Here is a 20776-nt window from a genome sequence, read left to right as displayed (position 1 = left end):
TTCCCTAACAAACAAACAATCCCTGCATGTGTTCAGGCTGTCTAGCAGCCATAAATCATGCAGCAACGGCGACACAAGCATAATCTATTAGCATGCCCAAAATACTCATGCTCGGAAACTCGAATAACGAGCACACTCGCTCATTACTAGTTGTGACTGGATACAACACACCATTGTGACTTGTTTTTGGCCAGCTTGGTCATTTTTCGGCACAGTTTTACCCTATGTGGTCCTCTGCTCTGCTTTGATTCGCCATAAGAAGGTAAAAACTCATCTTTCTCTTGAGTTTTCTGTAATATAAGCAGATATATATGAATTTCTGCTCTGGCAGAAAGTTTCCTTCATTGAAGACTGAATGATTCCGATCTGCTGCTGAGCCGCTCCATTCCTACACCCCGTTCCTGGCTTTGTGGTGATGAACTAATTTTTATCTAATTGCAGAATAAAGTGAGCAATGACACTTTGCAAAGAAAACAAAACATCGCGGCTTCTTTGTGTCAAGGTTAAACATCAGCATTTGCATTCAGAGCTCAGTGCGCAAACCTTGGCGGAACAAATGGAAAAAGGAAAAGGCAAAAATGTGTTTGTTTTGGCTGACATGTTACATCTAACCAAACAGACTCACTATGGGCGTAATACTGGAATACTACGGCTATTTTATTATAACTTTCTGAAAAAAATTCCAAAAATATATATTTTTGACAAATGTGAAATATTTTTATTTTAATTGTTACCAAGGGATGAAGTCTCATTCTCTCTGCTGCCATCATTTATGTGCATTTTTTAGTAGTGATTTAGCTAGGCTTCATGAGATTTTTTTTGTTAATTTTTATCATTTTTGTCTTGTAGTTTTATTGAGGCCATTGGTCCTTTTATGGAATTGCAGCATGCTCTACATATGTTTTTTATTATTTTCTGAGATCAGCCAAGGACCCAGAAAGCATAAGCATTGGTATGACCGAGAGGTTAGCATTACATTTTTATTATTGTACAAGGGTGAGTCAAAAATTTCGCTGACTTTGGTTATATGTAAACTTCTGTTAGCCGAACTGTCTTAGGCCTCTTTCACACATCAGGTTTTCGCCGTCAGGCGCGATCCGGCGCTTTTGACAGAAACCGGATCCGGCGAAATGCAATGCCGGATCCGGTTTCCCCCCCATTGACTTGCATTTGCGCCGGATCGCGCCGGATGGCCATGCGTTTCATCCGGTTTTCGCCGGATCCGGCAATGTGTCGCGATCCGGCGTCTGGAAAAAACGGCTACTGTAACGTTTTTTGTCTCCGGCGAAAAAGCCGGACACGCGGGATCCGGCGCGTCCGGCTTTTTCACACAATGAAAGCCTATGAGCGCCGCAATGCGCCTGATCCGGCGAAAGCCGGATCCGGTGGCCGGATCCGTTTTTTTTGGTCTGAGCATGCTCAGTAGCTCTGCCCACAAGACATATATAAAAGCAAGACAGTGGGACCCACAGCCACACCCAACATGCCACCCAAGAAAGCAACCAAGTTTTTATTTCCAAAATCCATCATCTCTGTAATATATGTCTATTCATTGCCTTTTATTTCAAAACAGGATTCACAAGATGAAGAGGAGCTCCCAGAAGAAGAAGGAAGGGGTGGACAGACGCTTGGAGTGGGCTCACAATTGGTAAGTTTTTTGCATCAAACGCAGAAACACAACATCACACTACACACAACACATAGAAAACAATGTTCTGCAGACCACACACAGCAAACAAATGCCTACATCCAAAGACATAACATTTTTTGTTTTCTTCTCTAGTCTTCCCAATCTGGTGCTCGGCCAAGAGGTCCTCGCAGTGCCTCCCAGGGTCGTCGGCGACAGCAACGCGGCGGTCACCAGCGTGTAAGTATAAATATTTTTGCTTTGTTTTTTTGCACTTTTTATTTCATTTCTTTTGTGGAGGCTAATTATGTTATTTTTGTCTTTTTCTTTAACAGCCTTCACAGCGTGCTCCCGACTCTGACGGTGAGGATGGAGGACTCGATGTGGACCACCTCATCGATCTCGTCAGAGAAAGGGAGCCGCTCTGGAATATGGCTGACCGCCGCCACGCTGACCTTATCGTTACCCGACGACTCTGGGAGGAAATCTGTTCGCTCCTTGTGGGCCGCTGGGAGGACCTCGATGTTCGGGCCCAGATTAAAGAGCGTAAGTATATACAGTACCGGTTGCTTGATGTAAACCAGTGTTTCCCGAACTCCAGTCCTCGTGGTCCCCACGGATCATGTGTTCAGGATTTCTATTTACTATGGAAATCCTGAAAACATGACCCCTGGGGACCATGAGGTCTGGAGTTTGTGAAACACTGATGTTGTATACTAACCACTCCTTTCTCGTTTCAGGGAACAGAATTGTGAATCGGTGGCGGTCTGTGAGGGATCGTTTCAAGAAGGAGTTCAATAAAGAGATGCGGGCCCCGAGTGGATCTGGAGGACGCAGGAGCAAGTACAAGTACGCACAAGCCCTGTCGTTCCTCCGGGAAACAATGGTCACTAGAAGGTAAATATTACACACCACATGTGAAAAAAATGTTAGATGTAACTTTTTTTTTTCAGCCAGGGCCATACCATGTCAGTATTTTAATTGTTTTTTTTTCTCTTTATTCCACAGCACGGTGAGCAGCACTCGGGAGCCTGCACGATTGGACCCTTCTGAGGCGATCCCTGAGGAGACCGGCACCGAGGGACACTTCGACCGCCCCGGTACATCTGCACCTTGCCAGCCTTCCCACACATTCGACCCATCTGTCCCATCCACCAGCACAGGAGCATCGTGGCCGCCTACATTACATGAAGCTGCTGGTGAGGAGATCGCTTTCCCTTTACCCCACCTTTCTGCCCCTGCCACCTCTAGTACACCTGCGGGTACTGGGCGGCAGCGGCAGAGGGGTCAGGAAAAGAGTTATGCGCCAGAGTTCTTGCATCTGAATGCATCTTTCCAGAACTGTCTAAAAGTCTTGTCAGAGCAAATCTCCGCAGGCTTTCAGCAGATCAACTCCAGCATTCTGGAGGTGAAGACACTTCTGCAAACCATGCATTCAGAAGCAAGATCTTCGCCAAACCACACCTTTTTCAGGTCTGTTGTGGAGCGCATGGCAACACTATCTCCTACCCAGCAGATGCATGTAATGCATACGTGCCACGGTGCTCTACAGCAGGTTACCTCCCAACCTCCACCTCCCACCACTGTAGTTCCTCCACCTGCACCCCCTCCAGCCACTTTCCATCCTCCCCCTCCTATTACATCTGCACCCCCTCCAGCCACTTTCCATCCTCCCCCTCCTATTACCTCTGCACCCCCTCCAGCCACTTTCCATCCTCCCCCTCCTATTACATACCAGCAACCTCACCAGTACCTGCAACCTCCCCAGTACCAGCCATCTCCCCACTTCCAGGAACCTGCCCCGTACCAAACTCCTTCCCCGTACCAAACTCCTTCCCCGTACCAAACTCCTTCCCCATACAACTTTCCATCAACATCATCTGCTCCTACAGTCCCTGCCCAACCCTCCACTCCACCGCCCACCACCTCTTCTGCCTCCCACATGTCCACCCATTCTGTAGCTTTTTCCACACCATCACCTCTAACTGTTCCTTCCCCACCACGATCCCAGTCCTCTCTCCACACTCCCATTGTCGAAGTGTCCCGCAGCCCCTCCAGCAGTATTTCCACCCCACACTACACCGAGTTATAATGTTTTTTTTGTAATAAAAATGCCCATTTGGTTGGTTTCAAACCTTTATTAAAAAAGTTTTTTTAACTTTAAAAACAGTTTACACAAAAAAAAATATTTTAAATAAAAGTTAAATTATTGTTTACACTGGTTGTCTGTCATTTCTTTCTGCGGCGAAATATGTTTAAAAAAAAGGTTAAATACAGGGTATTTAAAAGGTAAAAAGGTATTCAAAACCAGGTATATAACTGTGGGTAAATTTTAGCTTTTTGCCACAGTTGTGTTCCTGGTTGTGTTTGAAGCAAAGTATTTCACCTGAAAAGTTGTGTTTATTGTTGGTGATTTCCTAACAATGTACACAACTTTTGTTAAAAGGTGAAATACTTTGCATAAAACACAACCAGGTACACACCTGTGGCCTAAAGCTAAAAATAGTAAGACCATGACAAGTTAGCCAACTTTGGTTGGCAAAGGTATATACTGTTGGTCCAGAAGGTACACAAGTTTGGTTAGGGCACAAATCTTTCACACTCTGTCATCCTGCCAGTGTACTCTGCCTTGAGGTGACATAAAGTATAGTGCAAAATTGTCCCTCATTACTGAAACCGTCACAGAACTTCTAGTGGTAATATTTCCAATGACAACATGCATCTTTGCCAGTAACTTGCTCTTCTCTCCAACCTGCACTTTCTCCTCTACAACCTGTCAAAGAAGGGCTGTAGGAACACGCTATATATAGTTTTCCAGTAGCCAATCCCGTTCGGAAGGCCACAAGGGTCAATTTTAAAAACCAGATCCGGCGTCATCCGTCGAAAAACGGATAGAAAAACGGATGAACCGGATGAGACGGATCCGGTTTTGTCTGTCAAGAACAAGACGGATCCGGCAGAAAACCGGATCCGGCACATCAGGTTTTACAATACATTTGCCGGATCCGGCATTCCGGCACGACGCCGGATCGCGCCTGACGCCGAAAACCTAATGTGTGAAAGTAGCCTTATCGGAACTTTCTGTACAGTTAGTTCACTTGTGACTTCCATGTGAGAAACAATGGCTGCTCCACTTGTGATTTGCATGAAAGGAGAGAAGCCTGTGGATCTATCTAAGCCAAGCAAGTGTTTTGTCACAAAGAAGTGTGTATGAATGTATAGAGAAGGCTAAGGAGGATCTCCCAAGTGTCATCCATTAAGAAGGAGCAGGTCAATAATTGATGATGATATTGAGTGTGGACGGGATCTGATTCTTAAAAACAGACAAATTTAAAAGTTAAAAATTATTTTAAATTTGAAGCTTAAAAAATAGAATTTAAAATGTCCAAAGCTAAAAATTTAGAATGATTATTCACTTAGTTTTAAAATTGAAAGTTTACAAATTAAAATAAAAAAATCTGAGCTAATCTTTTAAAAAATAAACATAAGGGATTAAAAAAATGTCCAAGTATTAAAAAGTTAACTTTTTAACAACATTATTGATTGACTCTACATAGACATCAACTTTCAGTTTAAAGAGGTTGTCCAATACTTTAACTTTGATGACCTACCCATAGGTCATCGATGTCTGATTGGTGGGGGTGTGACACCTGGTCTCCATGTTGTCAGCGGCTGGAACTGCTCAGATAGTTGCACAGCACAGTTCGATCCAGTGTATAGAGGACGTGTCCTCTTAGCTTGCACCTGATCACACTTGTCTTTTTCTCTTTGGAGAATGAGGGAACTTGTTAATGATCTCAAGGCAGCTGGGACCACAGTCACCAAGAAAACCATTGGTAACACATTACGCAGTAAAGGTTTACAATCCTGCAATGAGACAAAAATTGAGGTCTTTGGCATTAACTCAACTCGTCATATTGGGAGGAAGAGAAATGCTGCCTATGACCCAAAGAACACCGTCCCCACTGTCAAGCATGGAGATGAAACGACTGGAGGTATCACTTATATGCTGCTGAGATGAAATCCTTAAAATTAAATCATTTATTAGAACAGGTTAATAAGTCAACACGTTTCGAGGTCACGCTGGACCTCTTCATCAGGACAAACCTGCTCATTCATCTCCTTGATGTCTTCAGTGAAATGGTGATGAAGGAGGCACATGCCCAAATCTACGCATGCACCAACAACAGCGCAATTTCCCTGAGGCCCACCACGAGGTCAATGTGTTCAGCAGGGACTTTGCTCCTGCCTCACTCTGCTTGAACATACCTCCTCTGATCCCAGGGCCTGCAGCAGTGTCCGACTCCTGATGCCGCATGCTTCCTACAGCAGCAACACTGCTCCTGCCTTCCTTTACCCTGCTCCACCGTCATTGCCGCCAGTACATTTGGACTATAAGGAGCAGCCCCATTTTCCTCTCAAATTTGCGGGTAAAAAGTGCATCTATAGTTCAAAAGATATGGTAATATTAGGTAGCAGAGTGAATTTTCTCTAAAAGACCCCCAGCCATTAGCTAGCGTGACTATAAACAGTGTCGCCTGCTCTGGAGGACCGATCATGTTCATCCGTTACAAAGACATTGATCTCAATAAGAATTGTGTAATACTCAATTGCCCCTGTGGAGGCGCTGCATAAGAAATGAACTTTTGAATTGGGTTTTTGAGGGGTGACTGTACCAGGAGACTTAGAGATAAGCATATGGTCAAGGTTCTATGTTAAAATGGGTTGTCCATCTATGGGAACATTTTTTTTTCTTGCTTAATTTTTAGTTAAATATAATTGGGTTTTATGAAATATTTAGCACCTTTTTACTTTGATAGCCTTCAGCCATCATTTCTATCTCTGTCTTTTTTTGAGCTCCTCTTAGCTGATTTATGACCACATGAAGGTTGAAAGTGCCGGGAAACAAAAATCCTGTAAATGTAAACACGGTGCAAAATTTGTAATACAGTGGAATGGCAAAATTGATATTAATTGAACCCCAAAGAAATGCGTTTTCAGAAAATGTCATAAGAGGTGGACAAGCCCTTTAGCCGAAAGTGATATCTAAAGTGGAGCGCTCCTTTAGATACTTTTTATTTTACAAATGTCTTTAAATAGAAAAAAAATGAAAAAAAAAAAAAACGAGATCATGTTTTATTCATTTTTTTTGCTGTTCCTAATGCTTCCAGGTCTGTACGTCATTGATAAGTTTTCCTTCTGAAGCCTGAAAAATCAATTGAAGCCTATGTGATTTTTATTTATATATTGATAAAGTGCCCGAAACAGCTAAGTGCTGTAAAACGAGGCTTCAGTTACAGCGGCGTAAAAATAGTCAAATGGCAAAACACGGGCACATTCAATGACTTCTCAAAGTCAGACATGGTGGAGAAGAAGGATAATAAATAAAGGGATATTTCATAATTTATCAGTGGGAATGGCAGAGGCGCATGCATTCGATGGAGCCGGAGAGTAAAAGGAATGAAATGAGAGCCGGCCTTTCTCCATGCTCAGTATTTTATAATATGACATGAATAGTAGGACTGAAAATGCTGTATTGCTGGAGTTTCAATCTTGAGGACATCAGCAGAGTTAAGTTTATGAACCTCTACAAGTTGTTTTTTTTTTTTAAGGATACAAAGGGGGACAAAGGAAGAGAAATAGATTGCACAATCACGTTCATAGCAGGCTGCATTCATACAAAAATAAAATCAAGTGCAACCAAAAGGATTAATATATTTATTATGAATTTATCATCATTACTATTGATGAGTGCATTGTTTGAGATTCGAAATTTGACAAATTGTTCTTGATTTTTCCTTAAAGGGGATAGCCAGGGCTTTATAAAAAAAAAAATGTATCTAAGCACTAACCGGCAGGTAATTGCAGCTTACCTTCCTGTTGTGCTCGGCGCCATTCTCCCCCAGCACAGAGATGTCACAGACCGCTCCTGCCGGAGATTCAGAAGCCTCTGCTGATGTCAGCTCTACAGCGCGGAGGCTTCTTTTCCACTCCGCTAAGTCGTCGGGACTGGACTTCCTAGGTTATTCTGATTGATAGCCAGATCCCAGCTGCGTAATTGGGGCTGTCAATCAGAATAAGGTAGGAAGTCACGCCCAATCAGGTCAGCAGATGCATCTTAGCCCCCCGGCAGGAGAGGTCTGCAACAGCTCTGTGCCGGGATTGAATGGCGCCGGACACAACAGGCAGGTAAGCTGCAATAACCTGTCTGTTAGTGCTTAGGTCCTTTTTTTTGTTTTTCCCAAAACTCCCGGAACCCCCTTTAATATGCTCTACAGTATCTCCAGATCCCAGAACATAAGAAATATAAGATGTAAAAAAAATCACTGTATCTGAAACTGAACCTGTCAGACTGAACTCCTTGTGTTTCCTCCCTCTACTAATGTACCTATACCCGACATTGCCATTTCCGTGTGTGGTTCCACTATTACTCCCCAGCAACATGTCCGCTGTCTTGGGGTCATACTTGACTCCAAACTTTCCTTTGCCCCCACATAAGATCAATGGCTTGCTCTTGTTATCTGCACCTCAAAAACATTTCTATAATTCGACCTTTTTTTACTTTTGACTCTGCAAAAACTCTTACTGTTTCTCTTGTTCATTCTCGTCTGGACTATTGTAACTCTCTTCTAATCGGTCTCCCTCTTACCAAACTCTCCCCCCTCCAATCTGTCTTGAATGCTGCAGCCAGGATCATATTCCTCACCAATCGTTACACCAATGCCTCTACCTTGTGCCAGTCATTACACTGGCTACCCATCCACTCCAGAATACAGTACAACCTTATTACCCTCACCCACAAAGCCCTCCATAGCTCAGCACCACCCTACATCTCCTCCCTTGTTTCAGTCTACCACCCTACCCGTGCCCTCCGTTCTGCTGATGACCTGAGGTTAGCATCCTCAGTTAACAGAACCTCCCACTCCAGTCTCCAAGACTATACACGTGCTGCGCCAATTCTTTGGAATGCACTTCCCAGGTCAATACGATTAGTCCCCAATCCCCACAATTTTAAGCGTGCCCTGAAAACGCATTTATTCAGACTGGCCTACCGCCTCAACACATTAACCTAACTATCCCTGTGTGGCACAGCCAAAAGTTTTACCATAACCAGGTTCCCTGCATCATGTTCCCACATGTTTTATCCATCCATTAGCCCTCTGTGTCTGTACTGTTACACACTTAACATTATGGCTGGTCCATACAATCAGGGCAACTGTTACCACCCACCTTTCGTGTCTCCCCTTTTTTCCTCATAGACTGTAAGCTTGCGAGCAGGGCCCTCTTTCCTCTTGGTATCTGTTATGATCTATGTGATTATTGTTATGCTGGAATGTCTATCATCTGTACAAGTCCCCTCTGAAATGTAAAGCGCTGCAGAATATGTCGGCGCTATAGAAATAAAATGTATTATTATTATTAAAACAACAACAAAAATAATGCTGACTTAATCATTGCTCACCACTTCGGCTGACCCACCGCTTGCTGCCAGCCATCTCTACTTCTTTTTTCGGATGTTGTATGCCACATCTACGTCTTCTTCACTATAGACCAGGACTTCACACCCTTACGATGCACAATGACCACCAGGGTCTGATCATGGCCAAAACTCCTGGCCTATAATGAAGTGGCTAGAGATTTGCTACCTGGCAGTGGAAAGAAGAAGACTTGATGATGGGCAGCGAGGTGATCCGGAAAGGAGAGTGCTGATATAAGTATTTGGGTTTTTGGTTTACTTTTTTACCATCTGTTTCAGTCTTACATTACTCAATGTTAGTATCTTTTCATGAATATAACTAAAGCGTACCTGATAATCTGATGATACTTCAGTATAAGCTCTAATATCTGAGTACAGAAAAATAACACTATTCTATTCTGTCCATTATACTATATTTGACCATTTTTGTTTCTGCAAGCTTTAGTTGTAATTTTCAGTTGTCTCTGAGCTAGTGGGTGAAGACTAGCTGTTATAATGTATCCCATACATAGCACACTCCCACAGGGGATTACTGCTCTCCTGCATTTGACACATGTACATGGACAGCCTCAGTACACAGAACATTCTACACCAGTTCTTAGAAGTTACTGTGAAGCTGTGAATCCAGCATTGGGATAAAACACTTACTAAAAAACTGCAATCTTGCTGCCTCTCTTTCACTCTTCTATCTCATATTATATATGCTATAAAGTTTTTCTAACTGCTGGTACTATTTATTTGTACCTGCATGTACAGTCATACAGGGAAAACTGTCAATCATTGATTAGGGCAGCCCACTGGACTCATGTACAGGGTGTGCCATTTTTATGGATACACCTAAATAAAAAGGGAATGGTTGGTGATATTAACTTCCTGTTTGTGGCACATTAGTATATTGAAGGGGGGTGGTGACCATGATGGCCATTTTGAAGTCGGCCATTTTGGATCCAACTTTATTTTTATGTATCAATGGGAAGAGAGTCATGTGACACATAAAACTTATTGAGAATTTCACAAGAAAAACAATGTTGTGCTTGGTTTTAACGTAACTTTATTCTTTCATGAGTTATTTACAAGTTTATGACCAATTATAAAATGTGTTCAAAGTGCTGCCCATTGTGTTGGATTGTCAATGCGACCCTCTTCTCCCACTCTTGACACCCTGATATCAACACCACCGAAGAAATGCTAGTCTAAGGGGGTCAGATTCCTTGTAGGAATGTTCGGACCTGATACCCATAATGTGGTGGTGCACCAACTGCTGGAAAAACTCAGGGAATGTGCCATCTTCAGTGCATAAAGAGGGCAACACATCATCATGGAGCAATTTCAGATATCCAGTGGCATTGAGGTTTCCATTGATGAAGAATGACCCCACTATCTTTGTACCCCATATACCACATCATACCATCAATTATGGGTGTCAGGACCGAGCATTCCTACATGAACAGTTTCCTGGAAAGTGGATTGGTGTCATGGGGCAGTTGTGGGAAAACAGGGGACGAGGAACCAGGGCCCCTGAACTGCCCCTCAGGCTAAGGGGGTGACCTGACTTTCCTTAACTTGGGGGTACACTTGATGGTGGTGAGGCTCAAGTCACCGACCTGTCCCTATCTCCTGTTTAGCCCTGAGCTAACCCCCCAACCCCTCTCCCCAGGAGGTGAGACAGGGAAAAGAGGGAACTGCACCAAAAACCAAATGAAAGATAATACAGACACCTAGGGGTTAAATCAGCTAAAAAACAAAACCTAGCTTTATCTGCTGCAATGCACCGTACAGCAGAGTAAGGCTCCTGAACTCAGCTTTCAGCAGATCCACCACTACTCCTGATAAGCTGAACTACCACTGCACCAGGTAGCCCCAGTCTTCACCACCGTTGGTATCAAAAGGAAGTGTATCACCAACCATCAGCTGGTGTACCAGGTGACCTTATATAGGAAGGAGGGAGTGGTCATCACCAGCAATAACAGACTCACAAAACATGTAGTAACACCAGCGGCCACCGGGGGGAAAAACCCACCAGCAGACTAACTAAACTTGTAGTAACATCAGCGGCCATCGGGGGCAAAAACTAATATTAACCCCCGAAGGCCTGAAAGGAAAAAAGTTTATATAAGAGAATCCAGAATCTGACACAGATCCAAAAATGGAACGTGACAATTGGTCGTTGTGGGCCAGTTGAATGGCCACCAAGGTCTCCTTATCTGACCCCTTACACTTTAATCTTTGGGGTCATCTGAAGGCAATTGTCTATGCTGTGAAGATACAAGATGTGCAGCATCTGAAACAACAGATACTGGAAGCCTGTGCTAGCTTTTCTTCTGTGGTGTTGCTATCAGTGTCTCAAGAGTGGGAGAAGAGGGTTGCATTGACAATCCAACACATGGACAGAACTTTGAATACATTTTATAAGTGGTCATAAACTTTTAAATAACTCATGAAAGAATAAAGTTACGTTAAAACCAAGTACACCATAGTTTTTCTTCTGAAATGCTCAATATGTTTGATGTGTCACATGACCCACTTCTCATTGGAAAAAATAAAGTTGGATCCAAAATGGCCGACTTCAAAATGGCCACCATGGTCACCACCCATCTGGAAAAGCTTCCCCCCTCCCATATCAACTTCCTGTTTGTGGCACATTAGTATTCCACCAACCATTCCCATTTTATTTTGGTGTATCTATATAAATGGCCCACCCTGTACATACAAACTGCAGGGATTACAGTGAATACAATGTAAGTTTTACTAAAACTTTTAGGACTAAAATGTATCAATCTCATAAGCTACTCCTTTTCTACAACATTCTACCAGCAGATCAGATACCATTTCAACAAGACAGATTCCCTTTAATCCTTATGTACAGACAGACGACAGCTCAATCTGAACAGTCACTTGAAATGACAGGTATTCTTTTAACTTGGAAACTTTTCAAAAACTTCTTCAAACTTTTTTTTTATTAATGTCATAAAGACATGTCAAAGGCACATAAAATACATAAAATACACATCAGAACAGTAAGTGATCCCATAGGAGTAAGGAACAATAAAGCCACACCATAGTGTAGGAAAAAAACAATTGACATTCTTGCATGGCTGGGAGAAGCATTCTCTCTATATATGTTTTTAATACTTTTTGTCCTTCACTTAATAGAAAAAGTCAAGCTCCCGAGTGAACTATGAGGTCTGTAGCTTAGGGGGGCTAATATGCCCTCCCTGCTTGTACCCAACAATTAGTAATTGAAGAAACACTGGGCTTTTATGAGATCTATCAAGTGCTTTTATTTAAGGTATTTCCCACAGGGCTGTCTTTGAACCTGCGCAGCCATGTCATTAGTCTTCATATGCTACAGACTGAAAATGAGCCAACTAAATCTCCCGAGATGGAAAAATCAAAAGTATCAAAATTTTCACAGATGACATTTTAATAGAAAAAAAACGAAGTTAACGAACAATGAAAATATCAAGATCACAGAATCGTCTTCAGGGACTTCCAACAGTTCTGCATGAAACCTCTGTTACGCTGTATAATATACTGGGGACCTGACTTAGCTTTGGAATTCTTGTCTGCAGAAGACGAAATTCTGATTTCATTAAATGGTTGCTGTCATGTTACAAAACTTTGCATAAATCAGTAATATAATCGAACATAAGAATGTTTTGCAATATATCTTATCAGAGAAACATTCTTCTTTATCCACTTATGAGCCATCTCCTCTTCTCCCTCTGCCTCCAAAACTCATCATTCACTAGAGCTTTTTGTTAAACTCTACTCACAAGTGTTCATTTGAGGTGAGGTCTGGGGACTGTGGGGGCCAATCCAGCACCTCTGCATCATTGTCAGTGAACCATTCCTTCACCAAACTCGATGTAGGCTTCGTGTCGTTGTCCTGCTAGAACACTATGTCGCCCTCTTCATACCCATATTACTCGAGTGTACGAAGTAACTCATCGTGTAGGAAACTCACATATAGCTCAGCATTGAGACCACCATCGATCCTGGTCAAGTATTAAATGCCTTTCATTGTGAAACATCCCAATATCATCAGACTTCCTCCACCAAACTAGACAGCTCCTTCATTTTCTTGATCCGTTATCCCCTTTCTCCAGGGGCGTAAGTACCGCGGTCGCAGGTGCAATGAGGCCCAGAGCGCTTAAGGGCCCGATCGCGAGTTTGCACTTTGAAGGTGAGCTGTATAGTGGGCGTGTCAAGAGAGTAGCAGCCTCAGCCGCTCATTGGCGGTGCAGCTCTGTGCTTTGACTGGCTCCCAGGCTACAATTGGCCTGACACGATGGCTGTTCTGTGCGCACAGGACCTGTGATAAGGTCACAGGAGGGGAGGAGTCAGGGATCACATGATCAGGAGCTTCCGTGTATGCAGGACTCTGCTGTGCTGGTTTTCACAGTGCTGGATGAGGGTAAGTTTATGTGTGGGGTCAGGAGGGGTTTACAGTGTGGATGTAGCAGAGCTGTGTGTGTACAAGGTGTACAGAATGGAGCCACATGTGAGCGAAGAGTATGGAGAGCAGCTGTGTGTGCATAAGGTGAGAGGAGCCGTGTGTGTACGAAGCAGAGCCGGGAGTGTACGAGGTGTACGGAGAAGAGCCGTGTGTACAAAAGTGTACAAAGTGGAGCCGTGTGTGTATGAGGTGTACGAAGAGGAGCCGTGTGTGTACAAAAGTGTATGGAGTGGAGCAGTGTGTGTACGAGGTGTACGGAGCGGAGCCGCAGTGTATGAGGTGGACATAGAGGAGCCGCGTGTGTACGAGGTGTACGGAGAAGAGCCGTGTGTACAAAAGTGTACAAAGTGGAGGCGTGTGTGTATGAGGTGTACGAAGAGGAGCCGTGTGTGTACAAAAGTGTATGGAGCGGAGCAGTGTGTGTACGAGGTGTACGGAGCGGAGCCGCAGTGTATGAGGTGGACATAGAGGAGCCGCGTGTGTACGAGGTGTACGGAGAAGAGCCGTGTGTACAAAAGTGTACAAAGTGGAGCCGTGTGTGTACGAGGTGTACGAAGAGGAGCCGTGTGTGTACAAAAGTGTATGGAGTGGAGCAGTGTGTGTACGAGGTGTACGGAGCGGAGCCGCAGTGTATGAGGTGGACATAGAGGAGCCGCGTGTGTACGAGGTGTACGGAGAAGAGCCGTGTGTACAAAAGTGTACAAAGTGGAGGCGTGTGTGTACGAGGTGTACGAAGAGGAGCCGTGTGTGTACAAAAGTGTATGGAGCGGAGCAGTGTGTGTACGAGGTGTACGGAGCGGAGCCGCAGTGTATGAGGTGGACATAGAGGAGCCGCGTGTGTACGAGGTGTACGGAGAAGAGCCGTGTGTACAAAAGTGTACAAAGTGGAGCCGTGTGTGTACGAGGTGTACGAAGAGGAGCCGTGTGTGTACAAAAGTGTACGGAGCAGAGCAGTGTGTGTACGAGGTGTATGGAGCGGAGCCGTGTGCGTACAAAAGTGTACGGAGCAGAACAGTGTGTGTACGAGGTGTACGGAGCGGAGCCGCAGTGTATGAGGTGGACATAAAGGAGCCGCGTGTGTACGGAGTGGAGACGAGTATACGAGGTTTACAGAGAGGAGCCGTGTATGTACAATGTTTACGGAGCGGAGCCGCAGTGTATGAGGTGGATGGAGTGGAGCCGCAGTGTATGAGGTGGATGGAGTGGAGCCGCTGTGTATGAGGTGGACGTAGAGGAGCCGCGTGTGTACGGAGCAAAGCTGCGTGTGTACAAGGTGTATGGAGCGGAGTCACGGGTGTACGAGGTGTACTGAGCGGAGACGCACGTGTATGAGGTGTACAGAGTGGAGATATGCATGTACAAGGTGTGCGGAGGCACACGTGTACGAATTGTGCAGAGCAGAGCTGCATGCGTGCGAGGTGTACGGAGCGAAGCCGTGTGTGTACGAGGTGTACAGAGCAGAGATGTGCGCGTATTTTGGAATGGGGGGCCCCATTTGAAAGTTCGCACTGGGACCCATAACTATGTAGTTACGCCACTGCCTTTCTCCCTTGTTTCTTCCACACCCATTTGCACCCATCAGTACCTAGTCTATTGGCTTTTGTCTCATTGCTCAAAATCTCCTGTTTTCATCTTCTACTGTTCACTTTTTTGACTTTTTTGCTCAAGGTTGAGCTGACACTTCTTATGACGTACTGTAGGATAACATCAATCATCCAGTTCACTCAATCTATATGCATCCCAGATTGTTCTCCCAACAGTATGCATGCCTTGCGCTCTCATTTTTTGACGTCTAGGCGAGTGATCAATTAGGAGCCTCTTCACACGCACCATTTCTATGACTGCCCGTGTTAGCTTGTGCTCCACGGTCACATGCTTAACCATCTTTATTGGAAGATTCAGCAACGCATGCGCCATGAGTTCCGAGAGCCTTTTGCCGCCCTCAACCTGCTAGAGATCATATCCGCTCCACACAAGTCATGTGACCTGAGCATACCTCCCATTTTCTCAGTCCTGATTCGCTTCCCATACTATTTAATCTGATTCACCCCTCCCCAACACACGCCTCCTGGCGAAGAAGTGGAACGTGCGTTGGGGCAGCGGGAACAACACTCACACTCGAGCAAGTGACCTACTAATGTAAGTGCTGTCTTTCCATTCACTTATTGCCAGACATGTAATTTTACTGGGAACATTACATCCCATTAACTAATCTTTGTAATATTGGCTTTACTCTCACCTGACACTTCATGCGCTTGTGTCATTTCACATTTTGCTGTCCCTGCTCATAACTATCAGTCACCTTGTTCACATTAAATGTTTTCTTTTTTTTATTAGAACTGAATAGCATTTATTTTTATTGGTAATAGACCTTGTGATGAGCCAACTGTCAGGCGTCAGGTTTCTGCGTCTGCTCTGCAGGAATCCAGAGCCTCACATTCTGCGGTCTCCTGCTGTCTTTCTACTGCAGAGGAGATTACTTTGCAGCAGACCGCTCCAGAGACTAAGTCCCTCTGTGCTCCTACTGGGCATGCTCACGAGACGATCTCCCATTGGAGATCGGGAGTCATGTGCCCAGGTCCTGTTCCAGATCTCATTGGTCCATCTCGGAGATCTGGAAGGTCCCGCATGGCTATAAAAAGTGCGCATGGCCGTTCTGCCATGCACTAGTATAGACTATACTTGCTATGTGTGAATGGTGACGGATGAATGATTCTGGTGACTGACTCATTATAAAACCCCTTCCCTCTGATATTACGTATGTAGATAGGGAATTAGTTTAGCAGTCAGCGCCAGTCAGTGGCAAGCCTTAGGCCACTGTGCACTCCGCACCTCTACGTTAGCGTCCGACATTGTGCTTGCTTTCAAGCTTTGTCGTCGTCGAGCGGCAGTGTCCTTCGCCACGCTGCAGTCGCAGCCCTTCTTGGCGCTCGCAGCAGCGACGCCGCACACACGGTAGGTCTAGATGGACGCAGCTCCTCTGTCTTAGGTCCTGCTCCTGTGACCAGATACCATGTGTGCATTTTCCCGAGGCCTGTGAGGCTAACAGGCTCAGCGTTTTTTGTATGTTTATGTTGTGGCACCTCTGTGTGTGAACAGAACCCGCTCTGCGCACTTCGGGTGAAGTTGAACCCGTGCGCATTATACCGCCATATTGCTCCTCTGTCATTACTTAGCAGCGGTGCAACACCTACTGCATGGTGGACCCCGAGCGGCAAACGCACTTTATTATTTATTTTTATTTAGTGCGTTCCGCCGTTCCTAACACCAACTTGCTGATATTTTGCCTGGACATCCATCTTGCCGTCTGAATGGATGGATGGCCTTCATTTTGTATTCTTGTCATGACACATACAGGTGCTTCTCACAAAATTAGAATATCATCAAAAAGTTAAATTATTTCAGTTCTTCAATACAATAAGTGAAACTCCTTTATTCTATAGAGTCATTACACACAGAGTGATCTATTTCACGTGTTTATTTCTGTTAATGTTGATGATTATGGCTTACAGCCAATGAAAACCCAAAAGTCATTATCTCAGTAAATTAGAATACTTTATAACACCATCTTGAAAAATGATTTTAAAATCTGAAATGTTGGCCTACTGAAATGTATATTCAGTAAATGTGCTCAATACTTGGTCGGGGCTCTATTTGTATCAATTCCTGCATCAATGCGGCGTGGCATGGAGGCGATCAGCCTGTGGCACTGCTGAGGGGTTATGGAAGCCCAGGTTGCTTTTATAGCAGCCTTCAGCTCGTCTGCATTGTTGGTTCTGGTGTCCCTCATCTTCCTCTTGACAATCTATGGGGTTAAGGTCAGGTGAGTTTGCTGGCCAATCAAGCACAGTGATACTGTAAACCAGGTATTGGTACTTTTGACAGTGTGGACAGGTGCCAAGTCCTGCTGGAGAATGAAATGTCCAGCTCCAAAAATCTTGTCAGCAGAGGGAAGCATGAAATGCTCTAATATGTCTTGGTAGACGGCTGTGCTGACTTTGGTCTTGATAAAACACAGTGGACCTACACCAGGAGATGACATGGCTCCCCAAACCATCACTGATTGTGGAGACTTCACACTAGACCTCCAGCAGCTTGGATTGTGGCCTCTCCACTCTTCCTCTAGACTCTGGGACCTTGATTTCCAAATGAAATGCAAAATTAACTTTCATGTGAAAATAACACCTTGAACCACGGACAACAGTCCACTTCTTTTTCTCCTTGGCCCAGGTAAGTCGCTTCTGGAGTTGTGTATTGGTCATGAGTGGCTGACACAAGGAATGTGACACTTGTAGCCCGTGTCCTGGATACATCTGTGTGTGGTGACTCTTGAAGCAATGACTCCAGCAGCAGTCCACTCCTTGTGAATCTCCCCAAATTTTTAAATGGCCTTTACTGAACAATTCTTTCAAGGCTGCAGTTATCCCGGTTGCTTGTGCACCTTTTTCTCCCACACTTTTTCCTTCCTCTGAACTTTCCATTTATATGCATGGATACAGCACTCTGTGAACAGCCAGCTTCTTTAGCAATGATCTTTTGTGGCTTCCACTCCATGTGGAGTGTGTCAATACTCATAAAGGGGACAAAAACTGAACTTGGAGATTATAGACCAGTAAGCTTAATCTCCACTGTAGGTAAAATACTGGAGGGTTTTCTAAGAGATACTATACTGGAGTATCTAAAGAAGAATAACCTCATGTCCCAATATCAACATGGGTTTACGAGGAACTGTTCCTGTCAGACTAATCTGATAAGCTTCTCTGAAGAGGTAAGTTCTGGACTGGACATGGTGTACATGGACTTTTCAAAAGCTTGATGCCACACAAAAGGTTGATACATAAAATGAGAACAATGGGGATAGGGGAAAATATGTGTATGTGGGTTAAGAGCTGGCTCAGGGATAGGATACAAAGGGTGGTTATTAATGGAGCACACTCGGCCTGGGTCACGGTTAGCAGTGGGGTACCACAGGGGTCAGTTTTGGGCCCGCTTCTTTGTAACATATTTATTAATGACCTTGTAGGGGGCATAGAGAGTAGAATTTCAATATTTGCAGATGACACTAAACTCTGCAGGGTAATCAGTACAGAGGAGGACAATTTTATATTTCAGGAGGATTTATGTAGACTAGAAGCTTGGGCTGATAAATGGCAAATGAGCTTTAATGGGGATAAATGTAAGGTCATGCACTTGGGCAGAAGAAATAAGATGTTTAATTATGTGCTTAATTGTAAAACACTGGGCAAAACTGTCTCTGAAAAAGACCTGGGTGTATGGGTGGACGACAAACTCACATTTAGTGGCCAGTGTCAGGCAGCTGCTGCAAAGGCAAATAAAATAATGGGATGCATTAAAAGAGGCATAGATGCTCATGAGGAGAACATAATTTTACCTCTATATAAGTCACTAGTGCGACCACACTTAGAATACTGTGTACAGTTCTGGTCTCCAGTGTATAAGAAAGACATAGCTGAACTGGAGCGGGCGCAGATAAGAGCGACCAATGTGGTAAAATATTTAATAACATAAATAACTTACTATTATATGTGGTGTTATATATAACAGTATGTTATTATGTTGGAAGCTACGGGTAGAAGATGGTGCTGCGGGACCAGTGTGGTGTCTGCAAAGTACTATAAGAAGACGCTGGAGGGTGAGTATAAGAATGGGTGCACAGGTCTTATAATTAAAGCACCACTCCAGCACTGAAAAAATAACACTGGATTGTTGCTTTAAGATCCCATGTGAGAACTATAACTCCCAGCATGTCCTGCAGATTCTATGGCATGCTGGGAGTTATAGTTCACCACAGGAATGGCATAGTGCTTTTTTATGTGCTGTAATTCCGAAACTTCTAATTAATTCTTACTTGTACAGGTTGTGCTCACATCAGTGCAGGTCCTGCAGCCAGCCATACTAGAAAACCAAAAGTATATCTCTCTTCAGCTTACAGGACCTGTGCTGAGCATCACATGACTGCAAAGAGCCCTCCCTCTCATTACCTCACCACAGGTCCTGTAAGAGGGAGCTGCATTGTTTGTAGTGCGGTGTCTGTAGGACCTGTGGTTATATAATGAAGAGGGAGGGCTCTGTGCTGTCATGTGACGCTCCATCACAGGTCCTGTAATGATGGGAGCTCTCAGCATTAGCACAGCCCGCGCTGTGCTGTCAGGAACGCGACTGCGGCGATCTCTCCTGTGGCACCCCTCTCCTGCTGCCTTTTTCTCCATCGGATACATGATCTCCCCAGCCGCTGCAGGAATCCGGCACTGGAGAAACCACATGATCCCGCTGTTAATGGGAAGGAACATTCATTTGCTGCTCCCCGTCCACTGCTTGTCCTCTTTGCGGTTTCTCACTTTTTAATCTATTTACTGACATGTTTTATGTTTTGTATGTTTAATAAAATATTGCATATCTATACAGCCCTTGCTTCAAGCCTTTTCTCCTTGTTTGCAGCCCGTGAAGCAAAAGAAAAAAATGTTGTTCTTAAGACGCTGCTATTGCAGTATATGAAAGAAATCCATAAAAGAGCAGTGTAGCTGTGAATCCAGCTCTGAGGTGAGATAAAATGCTTACTAGAAAGCAGCTGTATAGTCTGTGTGTCTTTGCCTTTCTCTTTGGCTCAATCCGCTCCATCATCCCCCTTCCCTCTACATAGACTTCAATGAGAGATGACATTTTACCTGATAGTTTTTAGCAGTTTTTTATTAGAGGCATTAATGAATTTATGCCAAATTTGTCAAAATGACTAGGACTTTTTAAAACTACAATGTTCTTTTTATATCGTTTATTATTTTATTATTATTTTACACCACTGCACGGCGTATCATCATCCTATCATCCTAAAATACAGCGAGCAGCTTGCAGGCTAATTCGCCAGAGTTCACCTTTGTATCATGACAGCTCAAGGTCTAATAAAGTTCACCAGGGCTTTTCTGTAAATTTCCTATTCAGGCATGCTCTAGGTACTGTATGCCCTCACAGATGGCCCATATCCACAGGCATAATGTGCGTGCGGATAGTAATAAGTCAGTACATTAAAAAAAAAGAAAAAAAAAGTTAAATTATGGTTACAAAATAGTAATTCTAAATCTGAAAAAAAACATTAAAAAATAAATATTTATTTGAAAAAATCAAATAAATATATTATGTGTTTATACTGTCTGCAATTATAACGCACGCCAGTGTATTGTACTAATTAGCATAGCGG

The sequence above is a fragment of the Dendrobates tinctorius genome, unplaced genomic scaffold (genome assembly GCF_039654945.1).
Source record: "Dendrobates tinctorius isolate UK_male_01 unplaced genomic scaffold, ASM3965494v1 ptg000116l, whole genome shotgun sequence".
Classification (NCBI taxonomy): Eukaryota; Metazoa; Chordata; class Amphibia; order Anura; family Dendrobatidae; genus Dendrobates; species Dendrobates tinctorius.
The sequence above is the reverse complement of the archived record's forward strand: the minus strand, read 5'-3'. Positions refer to the sequence as shown.